Source organism: Psammomys obesus, unplaced genomic scaffold (genome assembly GCF_907164565.1).
Source record: "Psammomys obesus unplaced genomic scaffold, mPsaObe1.curated_primary_1811, whole genome shotgun sequence".
Taxonomy (NCBI): domain Eukaryota; kingdom Metazoa; phylum Chordata; class Mammalia; order Rodentia; family Muridae; genus Psammomys; species Psammomys obesus.
Genome location: NW_026589732.1, coordinates 9,770,782 through 9,790,913, shown reverse-complemented (window position 1 = coordinate 9,790,913; position 20,132 = coordinate 9,770,782). Strand labels below are relative to the sequence as shown.

The 20,132-nt window shown below is 42.0% G+C and overlaps 1 protein-coding gene and 1 long non-coding RNA gene across 2 annotated transcripts in view; one reads left to right on the top strand and one right to left on the bottom strand.

Annotated features, from left to right (window-relative positions):
- LOC129675229 (uncharacterized) overlaps positions 1-6,091 on the top strand; it is a 29,953-nt gene extending 23,862 nt beyond the window's left edge. The window contains exons 2-4 of the long non-coding RNA XR_008719883.1: positions 2,265-2,473; positions 3,594-3,679; positions 5,628-6,091. This is a non-coding gene — a long non-coding RNA (uncharacterized LOC129675229). The remainder of the gene's footprint in view (positions 1-2,264; positions 2,474-3,593; positions 3,680-5,627) is intronic.
- The window catches only part of Slc44a1 (solute carrier family 44 member 1), a 186,852-nt gene that overhangs the window by 26,433 nt on the left and 140,287 nt on the right, over positions 1-20,132 (bottom strand). The gene's annotated exons all lie outside the window — the stretch shown is intronic.

Sequence of the window (20,132 nt, the reverse complement as noted above, 5' to 3'; positions counted from 1 at the left end):
AAAAAAAAAAAAAAAAAAAAAAAAAAAAAAAAAAAAAAGAATTCAGAAGTCATAGGGTCCCTCGGCTTTGGAGTTGGGAACCACCTAGTGGGTGCTAGGAACTGAACCTGGGTCCTGTGCAAGAGCGACAAGTGTTCTTAACTACTCTTCAGCTCCCACATACCTATTTCTAAAATAAAATATTTTAGTGTAGAAACTGATGTCATAGGAAGCTTAACTAAAAGAAGGAGGAGAAAAAGGGGAGGAAGAGGAGAAGGAAGAGAGGAGAGAATGACTATCATTCTGTCATCACAGTTCAATGACATTATTTTTAAATATTTTTTATTTTCCCACTTCTTTGTTACTAGCTCTACAGTGTTTTCCATGCTATCATGTAATCCACAGTCATTTTTAATGGCTCCATGATATTACACTGAACAGTTGTGCTGTGGCCTGATTGAGCCGACTCTCAAGGCTGAACAGCCAGGCTGCTTCCAGGAACAATGACAACGTGCCAGGAAACTTGCTGTTTAGGTAGATATTCGTGTAGCTATTCGGCTACAAAGTTAAATTTTTGCTGTTACAAATGGAATGTGAAATTAGTAATTTCTAAAGAGTCGTATGCACTTTTTAAGTCTCTATGTGTGTGGGTGTGCCTGTGTGAGCGTATGATTGCCAAGTGCATGCAGGAGCCAGTGTAAGGCAGAAGGCAGCATGGGACACCCTGGACCTGAGTACACAAGGTTGTGAGCTGCCCTGTAGGTGCAGAGAGCAGAACTCACGTCCTCTGCGCCAGCAGCAAGTGCTCTAAACCGCTGAGCAATCTCTCCAGCCCTTATTGTTAGTGTCTGAAGAGCTAAACAAAAACAAGAAAATGAACTACAGCCGCAATATCCCAATCCAGACAATTCCCACAATACTTTGGGCAGTATTTACACATATATTTCTGAAATATTTGTAGCATTTGTTGATATTTTAAATAAACATGAGGTTTCATCATTATACAACCTACTTTTTCACTTGAAAATTATATCTCATGTGGCTTTCTTTGTTGGTAGTACCCATTGAAAACTGTTTATTGATTTAGTAATATTCTGTTGTATCAATTAATTAATGCACATTTTTACTGATCTCTCACATGGTACTTAGCTTGTCTGTACATTTTTGACAGTGCTTACAACTGAGCAGAAGAAATACATTAAACAAATAAACAGAAATAAATTACACGAACATAAATTATGATGCATTGCCATGAAGAAGACTATGCTGTGAAAAATGTCAGGGTCAGCAACTTGGTTGCAGAGGTCTGTCTGAGGGAAACGTTTGAACACAAAGGCCTGGACAGATGGCTCAGCCATTAAGAGCATTTGCTGCTCTTCCAGAGGACCCAAGTTCTGTTCCCAGCACCCACATCAGGTGGCTCACAATTGTCCGTAACTCCACCTCTGACTTCTGTGGATACTTAACACTTACATGCGCACACATACACACAAGAAATTACATACACCTACACATCTAATTAAAACTAAGAAAAATAAACCTTTTTAAAAAGTTTAAACATGAAGGCTGAAGAACTGGACGTTTGAAAAGCCAAAAAAGGGCAGAGGCACCGCGTGTTTGATAGCCTTCAGACAGGAAACACACAGCACCTCTCGCTTGGTGATGAAGCAGGGGCTTTTTCCATGTCACTGTAAGGTATACTGTATTCCTATCTGTGAGGGTAACATGACTCATATTTTAGAATGTTCCTGGTGGGCTGGAGAGATGGCTCAGCAGTTAAGAGCACTCCCTTCCGGAGGCTGCCGGAATGTCACTCAGAAGGGGAAACAGAACACACATCAGCAGTGGGTGAAGAGAGGGACCTGGGCAGGAGATGGAATGGGGAGGGAAACAAGCATGGGGATCAGATGTGGGGACAATGGGCGTGGCAAGTGAGAGGGCTGGGAAGAAGAAGGGAAAATGAGGGAGGGGACCTCCCTTTGACAAGCTGGAGGACTTCAGCAGGTAGGCTCCTGGGAGGATATGGGTGTGACTTTGGCTGAGACTCCTAGTGGGGGAGACTGAAGCGACCACCTTCTAGCCAGGCAGGACTAGTGGAAGGAGGGGAACAACATCCCACCCACAAAACCTTTGATCCCAAAATTACCCTGCCTACAAAAGTGCAGGGATAAAGAGGGAACAGAGATTGAGGGAATGTCCAACCAATGATTGGCCCAACCTGAGAGGCACCCCACAGTAGAGAGCTAGCCCCTGACACTATTAATGATGCTCTGCTATGCTTGCAGACAGGAGCCTAACATGACTGTCATCTGGGAGGCTCCAGCCAGCAGCAGATGAAGACAGATGCTGGAACTTGCAGCCAAGCATGGGGCGGAGCTCCAGGGGTCTTGTGGAAGCGTTAGGAAAAAGATGGAAGAACCTGCAGGTGATAGGAGCCCCACAAGAAGACCAAGTAACCCAGACCCACAGGGACTTACAGACACTGAGACATCAAGTAAGGAGCATGCATGGTCTGGTCTTCGGGCCCCTGCACATATGTGGTCAATGGGTGAGTTGGTCTTCATGTGGGTGGCCTGGCCAGTGGAAGGGAGAAGCAGGCTGTTCCCAACACGGACTCTATTGCCTGCTTTGGATCACTTCCCCCTGGCAGGGCTGCCTTGCCTGGCCTCAGGGGATGAGGATATATGCTCAGTCCTGATGTGACTTGATGTGGTGGGAGGGTTGGTAAGTGGAGGAGGGGAATCCCCTTTTCTTGGGAGGAAAAGGAGAGGGGAAGGAGGAAGAGGATGAGGGAGCCTGGGAGGAAAGGAGGGAGGAGGCTGCCCTTGAGATGTAAAGTAAGTAAATTTAAATTTAAAAATGTTTTATAAATACTCAAAAAAAAAAAAAAAAAGCGCTCCCTTCCAGAGGACCCTAATTTACTGGCCAGCACCCACACCCGCTCACAGATGCCTGTAATCTCAACTCCAGGCATCCAACATCTGCTGGCCTCTGAGGGCACCCACACACATGCGCACACATTTACACACACACACACACACACACACAGAGTCCTGGGTTTCTGGAATGTGGTCTTCAGTTTTGAATGAGCTGTTTCCTCGGCTCTGTGACCTTCTTGCTCAGGGGTTAGAAACCAGAAAGGGGAGAGCAAGGGCAGGGAACCAAGTACAAACAAAGTTGGGTTTGAAAAATGTCTTAAATCATCCACAGGGGAAAAAAAAAATACAGCACAGTACATACACACTTCTGTACCATTGTTCTCAAATTCTTCCCCATGCTCTTTCTGCGTGGCTCGCAGCTTCATCTTCTACACTCAGTAGCGTCAGCGCCTACTTACCTGGCTATAGTCAGGATGAATAAGCCATCAACGCATTCCTACTTTCTTTACACACTGACACTAGGCTTCACGGTGCCTGCTTAAGTTAATGCTTCTATAAGATGGCTTCTCAATACTCTGATAAATGGCAGGGTATGGAAGGAAGTGCTGGAATATGGGAAAGGAAACAGGAGGAGGCATCTGGGCCTCCAGCTTAAACAATGATTGAACAGTGGTTCTGTTTGCTGAAAGGAAAAGGCTGGGGAAAGGCACTGACTCAGCCTTATTCTCTACCTAGACCTAGGTGAGCTGCAGGATTCAGTAAAAGCAGAACAGCAGTCAACAGCCTAATCATAAACTTGGTTACGTGGCTCACCAGTCTGGGTAAGTTACACTTCCTTCTTTATTTTACTTGGTGATGCCACTCTAAGAACGGGGAGAAAAAAGCCAAAGCCAAAATCAAAACAAACAAAACAACAACAAACCTTAACTATACACAGGCAATAGGCACGATGTGGGGCTTAGACTGGCCTCAGCCAAACGGCAGCATTTGATAATGTATATTTTGTCCCTTAGATTTTCTTAAGTAATTTCTTGGGCCTGAGGCACCACATATTCATCTTTTCATCTTTGAAAAGAGGCCAACTGTCTTGTAATCTTTTTTTTTTTTCAGTTTTTCAAAACATGGTGTCTTTGTGTAGCCCTGGCTGTCCTGGAACTTGCTCTGTAGACCAGGCTAGCCTCAAACTCATAGAGATCTGCCTGCCTCTGCCTCCTGAGTGGTGGGGGTTAAAGGCGTGTGCTACCACTACCTAGAGTCTCGTGATTTTTATAAGGATCAAAAGAGGCTGGAGAGATGGCTCACAACCAAAAACACAAGGATCAAAAGACATGCTATGCAAAAAGCACGCATCACAGTAGCTCTGGCCAAGTGTGTGTAGCTCACTAACTGCTAGTTGTTTCTAACCTCTATCCCACGAACGCAGTTCATAAAATATCAATAGGTTTCTCTTAACAGACTGCACATTTGAAACATTGGGAACCATTCCTATGTGTTGTTTCATAATGGAAAATAAGAAAAGTTAAGGTGAAATTACATTTAGAGGCCTGATATCTCTGACTTTGTATAAAGTGCAGGATGAGTGTTGACTCTCTGAAAAGCTGGAATATGAAATACTCTAAAATCTTAAATTTTGGAGGTATCAACATAATGCCATAAAATGGAATATTTCTCACTTGACCTCATGTGATGGGTCATAAACTCTGGGCACATTACAAAGATTGTACAAAATCAGGGGACACATATTTAATGTGTACATGAAACATAAATGAATTTTGTGCTTAAATTTTGGTCTTGTTTTTAAGATAGTTATGTGCAGACAAATATTCCCGAATGAATATTTGTGGAGAGATGGCCCAGTGGTTAAGAGCATGCATTGATCTTGCAGTTTGATTGCAAGCGCCTGCCTCTGGTGGCTCACAACTACCAAAACACACATGGTCTCACGCATTTCAGATACAGATATTCAATCCAGAGAGACTGTGGTTAAATGGTTAAACCTTTGGAACTGCAGGCATCTGTTTGTTTATTCACATAACTATCTTTTCTCTATGTCCATGTCTCCTTCCAAACAGATGGTGGCCACACTTTCCTTAGCAGCAAATCTGTTACCATTGTCTCCACCATCCTAGGATAAGCACAATTCACCCTGTTCCCTGGCACTTTGTAGACATCCTTCTTGGGAGAAAGAAATTGATGTGCAGGGAAGGGATGTGTGAATCTTGGGGAAAACAATGCATCTTTTTAACTTGTCTCACACTCTAACACACACACACACACACATGTCTCTGGGACAAAGGAAATGCTCTGATTTTAGTATTCCATGCCCAACTTGCAAATAACATAAGTTACGTTTTTGACATTTATTCAATCAATTGTTTTCAACTTCCTTTTTTTTTTCCTGAAGCCTAATAAAAAGTAAAATAGGACATTTTATCCCTCTCCTCAGTTCTTATACAACCCCTGGCAACCTGCAGAACAAGAAGGCGCGTTCTTGTTCTGATCCTGGGGTTGTGGATGGGGAGGGCTCCAGGAACCATGCATTTGTGCTGAATGATGGTAGACAAAAGAGCGGTCCAGTTCAATGTCTGAATGGCCGAGAGAGGGAGGGATTGCGAGGCAGCTGTTGCTCGGGACAGCAAGGCGTGCAGGCGTAAGTTCAAAGCAGTGGGTCCAGGCCCCCCAGCAACACACTGCCGTCAGAGAGGACTGCCAAGGAGGCACGGATTACTAAATTAATTGTTGGAACTCATCTCTTTGTGTTTACTTTAGATTTTCAAGCAAACAAGAAGCTTCCTGGACCATACAGGGTGTTGAAACTTTCTAAATCCCAGCTAAGGACAGCTGATTTATCCGAAGGTGCTTTCTCCTGACGTACACATTTCCTGAAAGGTTCTCTTTATAAAACAGCAATGAGAAAGGTATAATCCTCCTTCTGACCCTTATTAAACCTTGAACATACTTTACAATCCTTTAAGTACAGAGGAATCAGGGAGCGATTGCGGTCCCATCGCTACCCACACATGTTGGGCTGTTTTGCTCTTCCCTTGGACAGGAGTGTCTATTATTGTTGGTCAGAGCTGGTAAGCTTCCCAGGCCAGCATGCTTCCCATCTCATGCCTTTATGCTAGCACTACAGTTCCTCGCCTGCCTTTTCCTTTTGTGTCTTTTTAGTCATTTGTTTCTTGGCTCTGTTTTCATTGCCACATTCACTGCCAAATGTGTTCCACTGCAATTTGCCAAAATCTTGGCATCTGCAAGAAAATCAGGAGAGATGAGTAAAATGAAAGGGGTGCTATGTTGGGGGTGTTCCCTAAAATGTGATCCCTTTAAGTCAAAGATGAACTCTGAACCAAATCTCTCATAATGTACTATAGGCTGTTGACTTAGCTAATGAGTAGGAAGCCTCTAGGCAGCAATATCTGTTAAGCAATATCTGCCAATAAGAAGGTCATGCTTGAGCAGGAGAGGCTGAGAGACCTTCTCCTGATTTGGGGCTGGGCCAGTCAGATACAAGCTGCTTATCTGTGTAGATGGCATGGCCTGGTCTATAGGCCAGGAAACCCTGGCTTTGAGGAATTACATCAGAGCTGTGGTCCAGGTCATGTGAGTAAATATTGACAGATTGGAGTCCTCTTGGAGTGTAGGGTGTCTGGTTAATGACTGTCAGACTCCATTCCGGAAAGACCTTGAAATCTTTACACAGAGGTTGGGACAGAACATCTGTCCAAAGAAGATTGCTGTAAATCAATCTGTGCTAAAGGTAGACCCAACAGAACAGCACAGAGCAGCATGAACTCTGCAACAGTTCTAAGTGTTGCAGGCCCAAGAGTGCACTGAGTGGCCTCCTGATGACTCGCCGTATCAAGGTAGTGGGGAGAAGAAGGGCGAAGCGCTAGCCAAGTTCAGCTGGCTTCACTAAGGACTCACCTGTGTTAGGCACGTGGCATTTTATCACCTTTCCCCCACTGAATCCTCAAAGCATCATTAGTTTCCCTTTGCCTGGTAAAGAGTCAAGTGACTTGCCAAAGCGATGAGGCTGGCCAGACCCACATTCAAGTTCATCAGATTCCCATGATGCTTCTGCCCAACCAGGACAAGTGAAAGATATGCATAATATCACTCAAGGCCAAGCTGGATGAGAGGAAGGAGAGACAATGCGACAGCTTGTCCATCTTCCAGAAAAGAGGTCTTGATCATGTGTGCATATGTTCCCTAGGTGAGCAACTCACCCTACTATGGAAACACACCTATTATTCTTAAAAAAAAAAAAAAAAAAAAAGCAAAACGAAATAAGCCAAACAACACAAAACAAAAACCCAGCTAATTCCCAAAAGCAACAGACTCGCTAAATGGACTGGGAATTTTCATGTTGAATCTGCATGAAATTCTCAACCATCAACCATCAGAGACAATCTTAACCAAGAGTTAGTCTTAACCACTCAGCTGCGCTCAGCCACTGTGACCGGAACAGGAAAGGCTGTGCTCTGCACTAATACTCCAAAGGAATAAACAGTCCGGCTGGAAAGCATGCTTTCAACTCAAACTCACCTCGGCCACGCCCTACCTACAGGATGAAATGTGTGCAGGTGAGTCCCAGCCTGATTCAAGGCTTCCTCTCTCGTCACTTTCAGGAGGACCTTGTCCGTAGCTTCCTCCATGAGCCTTAGGTGCTGTCTCACACCCACATGCCTTCGCAAAAACCAGGGTGCTTCTAACCTGCATATCTATGTGGAATCTGCAAAAACAAAACATTCCCAGGTCTCACCTCCTCAGTGCCTCTTTGCCTTGTGATGAGAAGTGACTTGCCTTAACCCCTTCCTCTCCCAAAAAGGATGAACTGTTCCCGCCCTCACTCATATGCCCATCCCTAAGAATTCAAAGGACTCCTTTGTGTTTTTCTTTATCTCAAGTGGAATCTTTAATGAGAAATAAAGATTGATTTATTTCCGTAACACAATCTCTGGGAATAAATCCCCTAGTTACAAATTGAATACATCTTTTAGTGATAACCCCAAAGTTGGTAATGCTCCCAAGGAGCACAGAAAGAATACATGTATTGAATGTAAAAAAAAAAAAAAAAAAAAAAAAAGCAAGGTAATTGAAGGATGATGCCCCTCAAGTATGTACTAATTGGGTTTAAGGTAACTGAAGGATGATGCCCCTCAAGTATGTACTAATTGAATCTATTTCCGAGCTAATAGTGGATGCAAGTCTGGATTCTAGCATTCTCAAACACGTGGGTTTTGAGGAGATTTAGCTGTAAATTTCACTGGCTGAGATTGTCAATTTATCACTGTCTACCAGCAGGTGTCACCAGACAAATGCACATTTGCAAAAGAATAGTCCAAAAATCCCCGCTCTGGGTGCAATTCCACCCTCATCCTAGGGTCTTACAGTATGTGGTGGTTTCAGCTGAACAGCTAGCAGAGCTGCCCACAGTTCTCAAAGTTTACTGTGCAGAAGCCTCTAGGCTGCTTTGAGTGTAGCAAAGGTTGTTGAAATGTAGATTCCTCTGCCTCTAGCTGTAGAGGTTCTGACTCAGCAGGTCTTGAGAGGGAATGGGTAATTTCCATTTTAAGCGTCACCGTATGTTCCCTCTTGTGATGTGGGCTTATAAACACTTATTTGCTCGCTGCATACACTGAACACAGGTGTCTCATAGTCTCAACTCACGAGACAGTCAGGCTACCAGGGGACTTTTTGTTCTTTCCTTCATTCAATAACTATCTGTTGACTTGTTTGTTCTTTCATTCATTCAACAATTGTCTGTTGAGCCCTTACAACTTGCCAGTTCTCATCAGGCTTGATCAAGGGGTCAATCATTAAATATAAAAAAGAGTCAGCTTTTCTAACATCTACCCATTAAACAGCCTGGCTTGCACCATGAGAAGAAAAAGATTCTTTTCCCACAAAGAATATCTATGTATTTATAGAAATTGCTGCCCCAGAATGGTCATTAATGGCTAGTTTATTGGACCTAAAAGTAACAATGTAGTTGGGAATTAATCTTATTTATATGGCTTTAAATACAGATAAAAATAATTTCATTAGTATCTGAAAATCAAAATGTCACTGTGTTTTACTGCCACATTAACTTTATAAATCCAAGTTAAGTAACAACTCTGATAGTCTAAAGTGTTGGGATAAGCTAGAGAAATGATCAATTAAGTTATTTACCTTATGAGCATGGGATCTGAGTTGAATCCCCAGAACCAAGAGGGGCTGGAGGGATGGGTTAATGGGAAAGAGTGCCTTCTGTGCTTCCTGGGGACCCCTGTTTGATTCCCAGCACCCACACTAGACAGATCACAACCACCTGTAACTCTGGCTTCATGGTACCCTTCACTCTCTTCCTGGATTGTCTGGGAACGTCCACATAGGTATACAAGCCTAGTCACAGCGATACACACTCTGAAATAAGATGAAATCTCAAAAAAAGAAAAGAAAGAGAGTGAGAGAGAGAGAGAGAAGGAGAGAAAGGGAGGGAGAGGGAGTACGTTTCATGCCACTAGACACAATCTAAATTCATTTGAGAGGAGGGTCTCAACTGAGAAAATACCTTCATAAGACTGGGCTGTGGACAGCTTGTGGGGCACTTTCTTAATTGGTAATTGATGAGGGAGGCCCAAGCTACTGTGGGTGGTTCTATCCCTTGGAAGGTAAACATGGATTCCATAAGAAAGCAGACTGGTCAAACCATGATTGGCAACCCATTGCCTGTGCACCAGCACCTGCCTCCGGCTCCTGCCCCGTTTGAGTTCCTATCCTGACTTCCTTGGATGATGAAGTACAGATGTGGAAATATAAGCCAAACAAACCCTTTCCTTCTCAAGTTGCTTTTGGTCATGAAACATCATTATAGCAATAATAACCCTAACTAAGACAGACACACAGACAGACAGACAGAAAGACAGACAGACAGAGGCAGAGATAGATATGCTGGCCATGCTTATAACTCTGGCACTAGGACAGCAGAGATAGACAGACAGATCCCTGGGAGTCTCTGGCCAGCCTATCTTCTTCAGCTGATGAATTCCAGACCAGTGACAGCCTGTCTCAGAACACAAAATGGAAAGCATTCTGAGCAATAACAGACATCTGGCATGCAAACACACACATACACACACAGGAGCTAAGTTACATTGCTACAAATGAAAGACAAACAAAAAAGTTCCATTGGGAACTTAAATTTCCCATTCTATGGCTATCCTGAGAGGATGAAAGAGTTAGAAACTTTAATAAAAAAGTATGCATCTGAATGCCAACCATGGGTAAGAACACTACCCAGTGAACAAACTCGGCATGCCTGAGTCCACCTACATTTTTTTTTTTTAATTTCCTGACCATTAGAAATTTTCTTACACTAGAACAGAGTTTGCAGGCGTGGAAACCACCTTTCACTGTGTGCTCAATACTGTGCCATCCCAGGGGCAGCGGGTGGCCCCCAGAGGTGGCAGCAGCACCAGTGTCAGGGGCAGCCCTTCCCAGCAACAGGCTTCGCTTCCTCCCCAGAGCTAAGTCAGACTTGGGGCTGCTTCTGTTTTGACATTTCCTCACATCCTGTTTGATGAATGGGAAATACCTGAGTCTCCAACAGAAAAGCTTTCGCTCTTGAGGACTGAGCACAGTGTCTGAGGTTAGGACCTGGTGTCAACTTCACAAAACAGGATCCTGTTATGGCGGCTTATAGAGGAAAGGGATAAGTTCTCCTGGAGGCAGCCAAAAGTCAGCAAGGCTGCATCTGGAAAGCTCCCTCCACCTTTTTTAGTGCTGTCATTGTCAGTGTCTGGGTTTCACAGGGGCTTGTGAGATTACAACTGTCAAACAAACAAACAAAAACACAAACGGGGATGGGAGGAACAAGGTAGGAGGCCTAAGAGGGGAGGGCAGAACTTTCTTGGGAATTCCATTATACTGCAGCTTGCATCTCATTAGTCAGATGGCCACCTCAAGCCTCAGGGAACTATGAGAAGGTATTGCACTTGACCCATTGGCAAGACATCTGGCTTCTAGTCATGAAGAAGAAGGGTACAATCCACTTTAAGTAGGACAATTATCAGTCACTACTGCAACCATATAGAAACGGATGACTAACATGTTAATTGACAGATGAAACAGAAATACGTCTTTGTAATCATTAGACTCCTTTATGGGCCTGGGATGAGATTATGGAAACAGTTTATTCTCCCATATCATCCTAACAGATATAATTCTCCTTTCTAGCATGTCTCCTTTTCAAGCAGATATCTTTTCCTGGCATTCTAGGAAAGTGTTCCATTTGCTTATGTTCAGGTACAGGATGACCTACAAAAAAGCAATGCAGGGTCATCTCCCTCCTCCCGCTATCCACTGTGCTGTTAACAGAGCCTAAAAATCAGCCAAGCTCAAACATCCACTGTCAGCTCAGACGAAGTATGCCTTGAATTCAGATGCTTAATGGAAAAGCATAGGGAAAAATGGGGGGGGATACAACCTAGAGTCCTTACTCTGTAATAGGAACCCCACCATTTTCTTAATAAAACCAATCCCATTCAGAAGATTCCCCCGGGCATACCAGACTCATTTGTCCATTGAAAGCTGGCTTTATGGACCCAAGGAAGCATAAGCATCATCACCATTAAACTCGAGGCTGTCAGATTTAGTCTACTGAGCTTGTGGTCTGCTATTGAATGGACTATATAATCAGCATTTATACTGCTAAGTCACCTTAAAATTAGGTTATATTTCGGATATTGGTGAGGGCTGTGTTCAGCAATGGAAATTCCACAAGGAATAATTGCTTCCCATAGACAGAGGTCAGCACAGTACAGCATCCTGGTACATTCTTACTGCTTCATCTTGTATATTTTCTAGTTTCAAGGTTATTTCATTATTATCCAGGAAGGCTTCGAGACTTCTAGCCACCATGTCTGAATCCCAGCCAGCTGGAAAGCAGAAGTCAATTAAAGGGCAATGACTTTTTTTCCGAGCAGTTACCTGTCATTGCTACTCACATCCCACTAGAACTGAGTCACAAGGTCATAATTTACCTACAGAGCAGGCTGAAAATGCAGCCTTTGTTTGGGGTGACTGTGTTTTTCTAGAAATCAGGTGACTGTTACCCTCAAAGACTGAGAAAGAGGATACTGGGAGACGCAATGTAGTCTTGGCAACTCCAATTCTTTATTCACATCAGCAGTATAAATATTAAACTCTTCAAGGCTAAGAATATTCTGCATTATTTTTCTGCATTATTATTGTTCATACTTACTATTCGCTGTCTTAGGTACTTTTAATGTAATAATGTAGTTAATGCTCACAAAACTCTCTGCCATTACATAGGTTAGAAAGCAGAGCCCAGGGGCCAAGGTCATACAGTTCATAAGAAGCACAGCCACACTTGGAGGACAAATTCCTAATTAACTGCAATGAGCCACCTGTAGATAATGTAGAAGACAGAAACTTGTCTTTCTTTGCCTGCTTTGGAGTTTTTCGTTACATATATAAACAGTCTGCCTTCTCTGGAGGTCCCTATGGTTTGGTTTTTCAATTAAAAACTACTTTGCCAACATTTCTTAAGTCTTTTTTTGGAGTGTTGTCCTTTATAATAAGGATGAAAAGGGTCAGACCCTAGAATGAGGGTTAATTTGCATAAGAATGGGAAATGAGTCTGAGCATGCCAGCCCAGCTAACATGTCATGGCCAGGTAGAACTCTGGAGCAAGAAAGACCATTTGCCATGAGACAACGTCCTTTTTACCTCCTGTTTCGATCAGCTAAGATGTTTTTAGGTCTCAAATATGAGTGCACATGCACACACCACACAAATAAGCACCATACAACACAGAGCATCTGACAGGCGTGCACTGGTTTATTATCTTGCTGATGGCCCATGGAACTTCATTAGAGTTGCCAGCTGTCTGGAAACAAAAAATATCAAGACTTAGAGGTAAGAAAATAAACCTCTAAAAAAATTATTTTCTTTTCACTCTTAGGAAGGTAGCTGAATGAACAAACTCGAGTGAAGAGAAAACACTGATGCTAGAATTTTAGGGCTGTTTCAGCAGCCAAAACCTAATGGCCTTGCTGTGCTGCTTAGTTTTAACTGTGAACTTGATACAAGGGAAGGAAGTTTAATGAGGAATCATCTAGAGCAAATTGGAATGTGAACATGTCTGTGGGGACTGCCTGTCAGGGTATTTTACCATACAAACAGGAATGAAACCAGAGCGTCCCTCCACTGAACAATGCAGAAGGACATTGGACTGGGTGCACAAGGCTCAGAAACCCAGGCAGAGCCTAGCCAGTCCTGTAGAGGTGACATGGAGCTCTTGAAACAGCATGAAGCGACTTAGGATGCGGTACTGATGACCAAAGGAAGACACAGGTGATACACCACACGCCTGCAATTATCATACGTGTTTATTCCGATGTGGGAATAGAAGGAAAAGGCTTATCATGCACCATGAAAATGTGCTGGAAACCTAAGCCTCATCGCAAGAGTGGTAAGAGGTGGGACTGTTCGGAGGTTATCAAGCCAGACATAGATTAATGGCATTACTATGGGAGTGAGTTCATTTACTGAGGGAATGGATTCCTTATAAAAAAGGAAAAAAGGAGGAGCTTGTGGCCAGGGGTTGGTTGTGCACGTCTTTAATCCCACCACTCTAGAAGCAGAGACAAATGAATCTCTGAGTTCGAGGCCAGCCTTGTGTACAGAATGAGTTTGAAGACAGCCAGGGCTACGTGGAGAAACCCTGTCTTGAAAAAAACAAAAGAACAAACAAACAAAGGGTGAGTTAATTCTTGCCATCTACCTTCTGCCAGCAGACGATGTAGTGCAAAGGCCATCACAGATGCAGAGTCCTGACCTTTGACCTCTCTGCCTCTCTTCTTTGGCAGTTTCAGGTATCTGTTACAGTAAGTCAAAGTAAACTAAGATAAAAAGTGTAAAACTATTCAAACAGATTTGGTACATGAAGGAGGAAAAGGCATCCTTTCTTGTGTTTTTATGAACTGTCTAGATAGGTAAAGGGGTGGGGTCCGAATCTATGGTAGAGTACGCATTGCCTGTGGAAGGCCCTGAGTCTCATTCACAGTACAACAAACAAACAAACAAACACCAAGAAAAATAAGCAGAGGTTTTTAATGAGCGATTTTAAAGTTCCATTAGGCAGAAACTCAGTGTTTTGATTTCTCAATAAGAACCACAACAAAAAAGATAAAATTTGGTTTCTAAATACCAGTTACTATTGAAGGGAACGTGGACTCCTTGAAGACTTGGGCGATAACAGAGCTGAGACAGAATGCACAGAGTGGGGCATCTGGTGGTGACAGGAGAGGTCAAAAGGACAGGAGCCAGCATGAATAGGCAATTATTGGTCAAATTTAAGAGGATTTGGGCATTAAAAAAATTATGGTAATGACAAAAAATTCAAGATTTGATATTTATTCTTCACCAAATTCTTCAATTGTATAACCCTAGCATTACTAACATGTGTTTTTTTTACTATATGTGATGAATAGATAGCAAGTGGGAGAGCTCAGGGGAAGCTCTTCTCCCAGCAGGGCACTACAGAATAAACTCAGGGCAAACAAGGGAACCAGAACTCACCATCTGCTGAGAGCCACTATAACTTTTTTTTTTCCTTTAAGAACTATACAAGGCAAAAAGAGAGAGAGAACTATATGAATAGATGCTGATGCTAGCAGATAAACTATGATGAGCTTCATAGTTTTTGTTGGCTTGGCACAAGCTAGACCTAGCCACGAAGACCACATTCAAATGAGGAATGTCTTGAACAGATGTTTGCAGGCATTTTCTTGAACGCTAATTGATGTGAGAGGCAGGTAGTCCACCATGGGCAACACTGTCCCTAGGCAGGCGGGCCTGGGCTGCATCAGAAAGACAGCTGAGCAAGCCCGAGGAAGTAACCCAGTGAGCAGCCTTCCTTTATACTTTCTGCTGAGCCTCTTGGAGTTCCTGCCTTGATTTCCCTAGATGATGGACTATATAGCCTGTAAGCCAAATAAATCCTCTCTTCTCCTAAGTTGTTTTTGGTCATGGCCTTTATTGTGACAACACAGACCCTAACTAGGACAATGAGAAACAAAGCTTTCACATAGGCTCAAAACACCTCCCACTTAGGCACTAATTACAAAGGATTAACACTTTATTTGCAGCACAGACACAAGACCACTGACCTGAACAATGTGACCAAAGTTGACATCATTCTAACTTCACAGAGATGTGACAGATGCCTCCTGGTGAAGTCTGGAGGACACAGTGTGTGGCACTGCTGTCAGAACTGCTTTGCCTCAAGATCTAACTGTGAGGAAACTTAAGACAACTCAAATCGAAGAATATTCTATAAAACAAATGACCTGGATCTTCAAAAGTAAAAAGAAAGAAAGTTAAGTCATGAGTGACAAAGACAGACCAAGGAACCAGTCCAAATGAAAGGATGTGAATGAGATATTAGAGTTAAATTCAGCGTAAAATTCCAGATTGGAACACTGACTAGAACATTTTTTTTTAATTTCTCACCAAAAAAAGACATTAGTGACAAAATTATAAAAATTAAAAGAAGGTCTATGAATACAAAGGGAGAAGGAGAGAGGGGACAGTGGAGGAAAGGGAACAATATAGAAAATATGATAAAACACATGCAGGGAATCTGAAGAAAACAGTAATTCTTTGTATTTTCATCCTAATTCTCTGTAACACAAATTATTTCAAAGTAAGCTGAAAATAATAGCTAACAGTGGCATTAGCTTCTTAGGCTTTCTGGAAAGATTTATATAACATAAATGTTACCATTTTAAAATGTGCAATTTGGTGGCATTAAATACATTTACATAGTTACACAACCAATAGTACCATCTCACTCCAGAATACCTTAATCTCCCCATAAGAAACCCTATACCTAGCTATCATGCAAGTTCCTCCTTCAATGATCATGGCAACTGCTCACAAGCTTTCTTGTTCTGTGACATATTTTGGACCCTTAATGAACATAGTTATACAATGTGTCTCATTTTGTGTCTGGTTTCTTTCATGTTTTTTCAAGGTTCATTCATATTTTACCATGTATCAATAATTAATTCCTTTTTGTTTTATTATTATGTTACATGGGGGGGCACATGCATGCCACAGTGTATGTGTAGAGGTCAGACCACTTCCAGGAGACTGGTCTCCCCTGTTTTCAGTTCTGGGGACTGAACCCGGGACATCAGGCTTGCACACAAAGCACTTTTACCCACTGAGCCTGCTCACTGGCCTGATTCCTTTTGATGGCTGAATTTTTTTTACTGTTTGGGGTTACTTCATCTTATCATCTGTCATCCGGAAGACAATGAGTTGTTGCACTCTTTGAGTATTGTGCACAGTGTTGTCATGAAGGCTTCTGTGCAGTTTTTCTGAACACCTGATTCAATGACTCTGGGTCATAAGGAATTCTGGGTTCAACTGGTGGAGAACAGCAGCCAAATCACCAGCATTGCAGGAGGGTTCTCATTACTCCATGTCCTCGTCAGCACTTGTTAGTGTGCAGGACACTACAGCCATCTAGCAGCTGTGGAGTTGCATCTCATTGCTGTTTGATAGGTAATGGAGTTCATAATCTTTAATGTTCTTCATGCCATTAAAAAAGTCTTCAGAGAAATGTGCGTTCAAGTTTCTCCTTCCTCTCGGGTTCTCTCTCTGTTGTTAATTGTAGGAGTTCTTTATATATGTGTCTTTTAGAATCTGGTTAGATATATGCTGAGCATATTCTGTTTGGTGTGGTTGTGTTTCCCTGCTTTGTCTCTTGTGTGTGTGTGTGTATACTGTGTAGGATAGTGTAGGAGTGTGCACATAAGTATGTGGATGCGTGTGCACCTGTGTGATTGTGTACATGGAGCCTTCAGGAAGATGTTGGGTGTCTTTTCTCAATCATGCTCCATAATTACACACACACACACACACACACACACACACACACACACACACACACACTTTATTTTGAGACAGGGTCTCTCTTTGAACCTGTAGCTAATTGACTCAGGTAGGCTGGCCAGCCAATGGGCTTCAGGCATCCGTCTGTCTCTATTCCTCCAGAGCTAAGGTTACTGGCATGTGCCACTGTGCCTGGCTTTTCGCATGGATTCTGGGGAATCTGAACTGGGTCTCCTGCTTATGCAGCAGATATTTCAGCTAACCGAGCCAAAGATGAGTCCCAGCAATGGATTTCTGAAGCTAGTCCAGTTTTGATGAAGTCCAATTCACATACGTAAGTCCAATTCACATACGTCTTATTGACATCAGCATGTCTCATTTGACATTAAAAAGTATTCTTTCATCTACTGGTCCTTACTAAAATCAGCTGGTTATAAACATATTGTTTTACTCCTAAACTTTAACTCTACTCCATCAATTTCTAGCTTCACGTCAGTGCCTCTTGGCCTTATTTCAGCCTGTTAGTGGGCTTTGACATCAAAAAGTGATGTTTCCAGTTGGAATTGAAAACAGTTTCAGCTACTTGTTTTTTTTTTTGTTTGTTTGTTTGTTTGTTTGTTTGTTTTTGTAGTTCCTCATTAATTTTCAAATAATTCACTTTCACTTATGAAAGAATAAGGGGAAACTGATAGAAACTGCAGTAACTCTGTAGCTTATTGTAGCATGGCCATGTGGCTTCTCCTAATTGCTGAGCATGGATACCTCATTCGCTAGTGCCTTCCTTCCGTGGCATTCTGTGCTTGCAGACTTCTGACATCAACTTGGCTAAATTTATCTGTCATTGTTTTATTTCCTTCGAAGTTATTGTAACAAAACTATTTTCATTCCTTTTTCAGATTGTTCAGTGCTAGTATGTAGAAACAAAGATGGCTTATGCGTGTGTAGAGCCTGAATCTTCCAACAATGTTTCATTATTTATCAATTTTAAGTATTTCTCTGTGTGCATTAATTCTTTATGACTTCACATAGCATCACGCCACCTAGGAAAAAAGTTTGAACCATTTTTTTGAAGTTATGTGCTTTTACTTATTTTTCTCACCTAGCTTTCGTACATAGAACCCTCAGTACAGTACAGAAAAGAAATGGCATTCCTTTGTCTTCTTGATTTGGTCTTTTAATCTTTCATCGGTAACTATGATGCTATTTATCTGTTTGTTTTCATAAATATCCTGTAACAGGCTAAGGAAGTCCCCTTCTGTTCCTGCTTGTTGAGAGTTTCTTCTTCAGTCATGGGAGGGCTTTAAATTCGGCCAACAGCCTTATCTGGATGCCCTGAGCTGGTCATGTTGGGTCCCCCTCCATCTCATGAACATTTTGCTCACCTTGTGTTTTCCTAGATAAATGCTCCTGGGTCAGCACAGAGTTCCCTGGATATGCCACTAGACTTCATTTGCTCATCACTGGAAATGTCTCCATCTATATTCACGAGGGATAATGATCTATGGATTTTTTTTTCTTGTGACTTGTTATCAAAGCACATGTTCCTCATCTATATTTTGAAAGAGTATTTAAAACTATCAGTGTTAATTTTTCTTGGTCAAGCTGTTGAAACCTCTAGTGGGTCTTTTTTCCCCCATCTTTTTCAAGGAACTGCCAATTTGTTCTTTCATTTACTTATTCCTTTTATTGATTTCTACTCTAACCTTTATTTTTACTCTGTTATCTACTTTGGATTTACTCTGTTCATAGTTTCTGAAGGCGGTAATTAAGATTAACATCTTTTTTAACGTTGGCAGTTAGCTCTGTGGTCCCCTATATGCACTGAGTTAGGGGGTCTTTCATCGTTTTACGTTTGTTGCATCATTTTTCTTGATCTCTGGATGTTTTCTCATTTCCTTTGTGTCTTAAGTGGTTATTTGGGAGTGTGCCACATACCTGTGCACTTACTCAAGTTTCCTGTCAGTAATTTCAAATGCCATGCTTTTTGGATCTAGAATGTACTTTTATATAATAAAATCGCTTGCAATTTACTGTCACTTTTTACTGGCCTGTTTTACAGTTTAAGATACATCCCAGGTCCAGCTGAGAGCTGAGCTGTGGCGTGGGCCATGCTATAGATGCACAGCTTAGACAGTTGTTTTATGGCATCAATGCCTCTATTGCCTTGAGGATCGTTGGTCTAGTTGTTTATCCACATTGAATATGGAAGGCAGGCAGGAGTGGCCCACACCTTTAATCCTAGCACTAGGGAGGCAGGAGCAGATGAATCTCTGAGTTTGAAGCCAGCCTAATCTACAGAGTGGGTTCCAGGACAAGACTACACAAGGAAACCATGTCTCAAAAAACAAACAAAAAAAGAAAGAAAGAAAGAAAGAAAGAAAGAAAGAAAGAAAGAAAGAAAGAAAGAAAGAAAGAAAGGAAAAAAAAGAGAGAAAATGAAGTCTCAACTATTAGTCTTGACTCATCTGCTTTAATTCTATCAGTTTGTTTCTTGAACTTGTGTGTTATGAGTGCATGTGTGAACAGACATGCATACATGTACATACAGATATGTAAATGCACATGTGTGAACAGGCATGCATATATGTACATACAGATATGTAAATGCACGTGTGTATGAAATAATGAAGTTAACCTTGAACATGCCCTCCTGGTGCCTTTCACCTTGTTTTTTGAGGAAGGTTCCCTCATTTATCACTTGAAAACAGGTTAGGCTGTAAATTCCAGGGATCCACCCGCCTCTGCCTCCCCAGTACTTGTATTATAGTTGCAGTCACATGTGGCTTGTTAAGTGGGTCCTGGGGATTGAACTCAGGTCCCTGTTTGTACAACAAGCACTTTATTGAGTGAGCTGTTTCCTCAGGCCTGCTTCATGAGTTGGCTTCTCTTATCAAGCGTTCATATGTTAATCATTGCACTGTGTTATCATTCATTTTATCATTATCAAATATTATTATATTGTACCATCCTCTCGTCTTAATATCTGCTTAGTTAATGTTGGTATACCCAGCTTACTGTTTGCACAAAATACTTTTCTTAGCCTTCTACTTTCAACCTAATTAATGTGCTTTTGGATCTAAACTGAGTCCTTTGGAGATGTCATATAGTTATCATGTTCTTTTTAACATGTCCCTCTGATTTTGAACTAGAAAGCTCTATCCATTTGCATTCAAAATAATCACCAGGGAGTAAGGGCTTCCTTCTGCTCTTTTATTGTTTTCTGTATATTTAAGCTTCTTGTATCTCTCAATCCCCGACCACTGGATTCTTTCATGTGTATTCAAAAAGAAAATTGTTTTGTTGTCTATTTGCTTGCTTACTTGAACCCATAGATTAGTGCTCTTAGCCTGGATCAGAGAC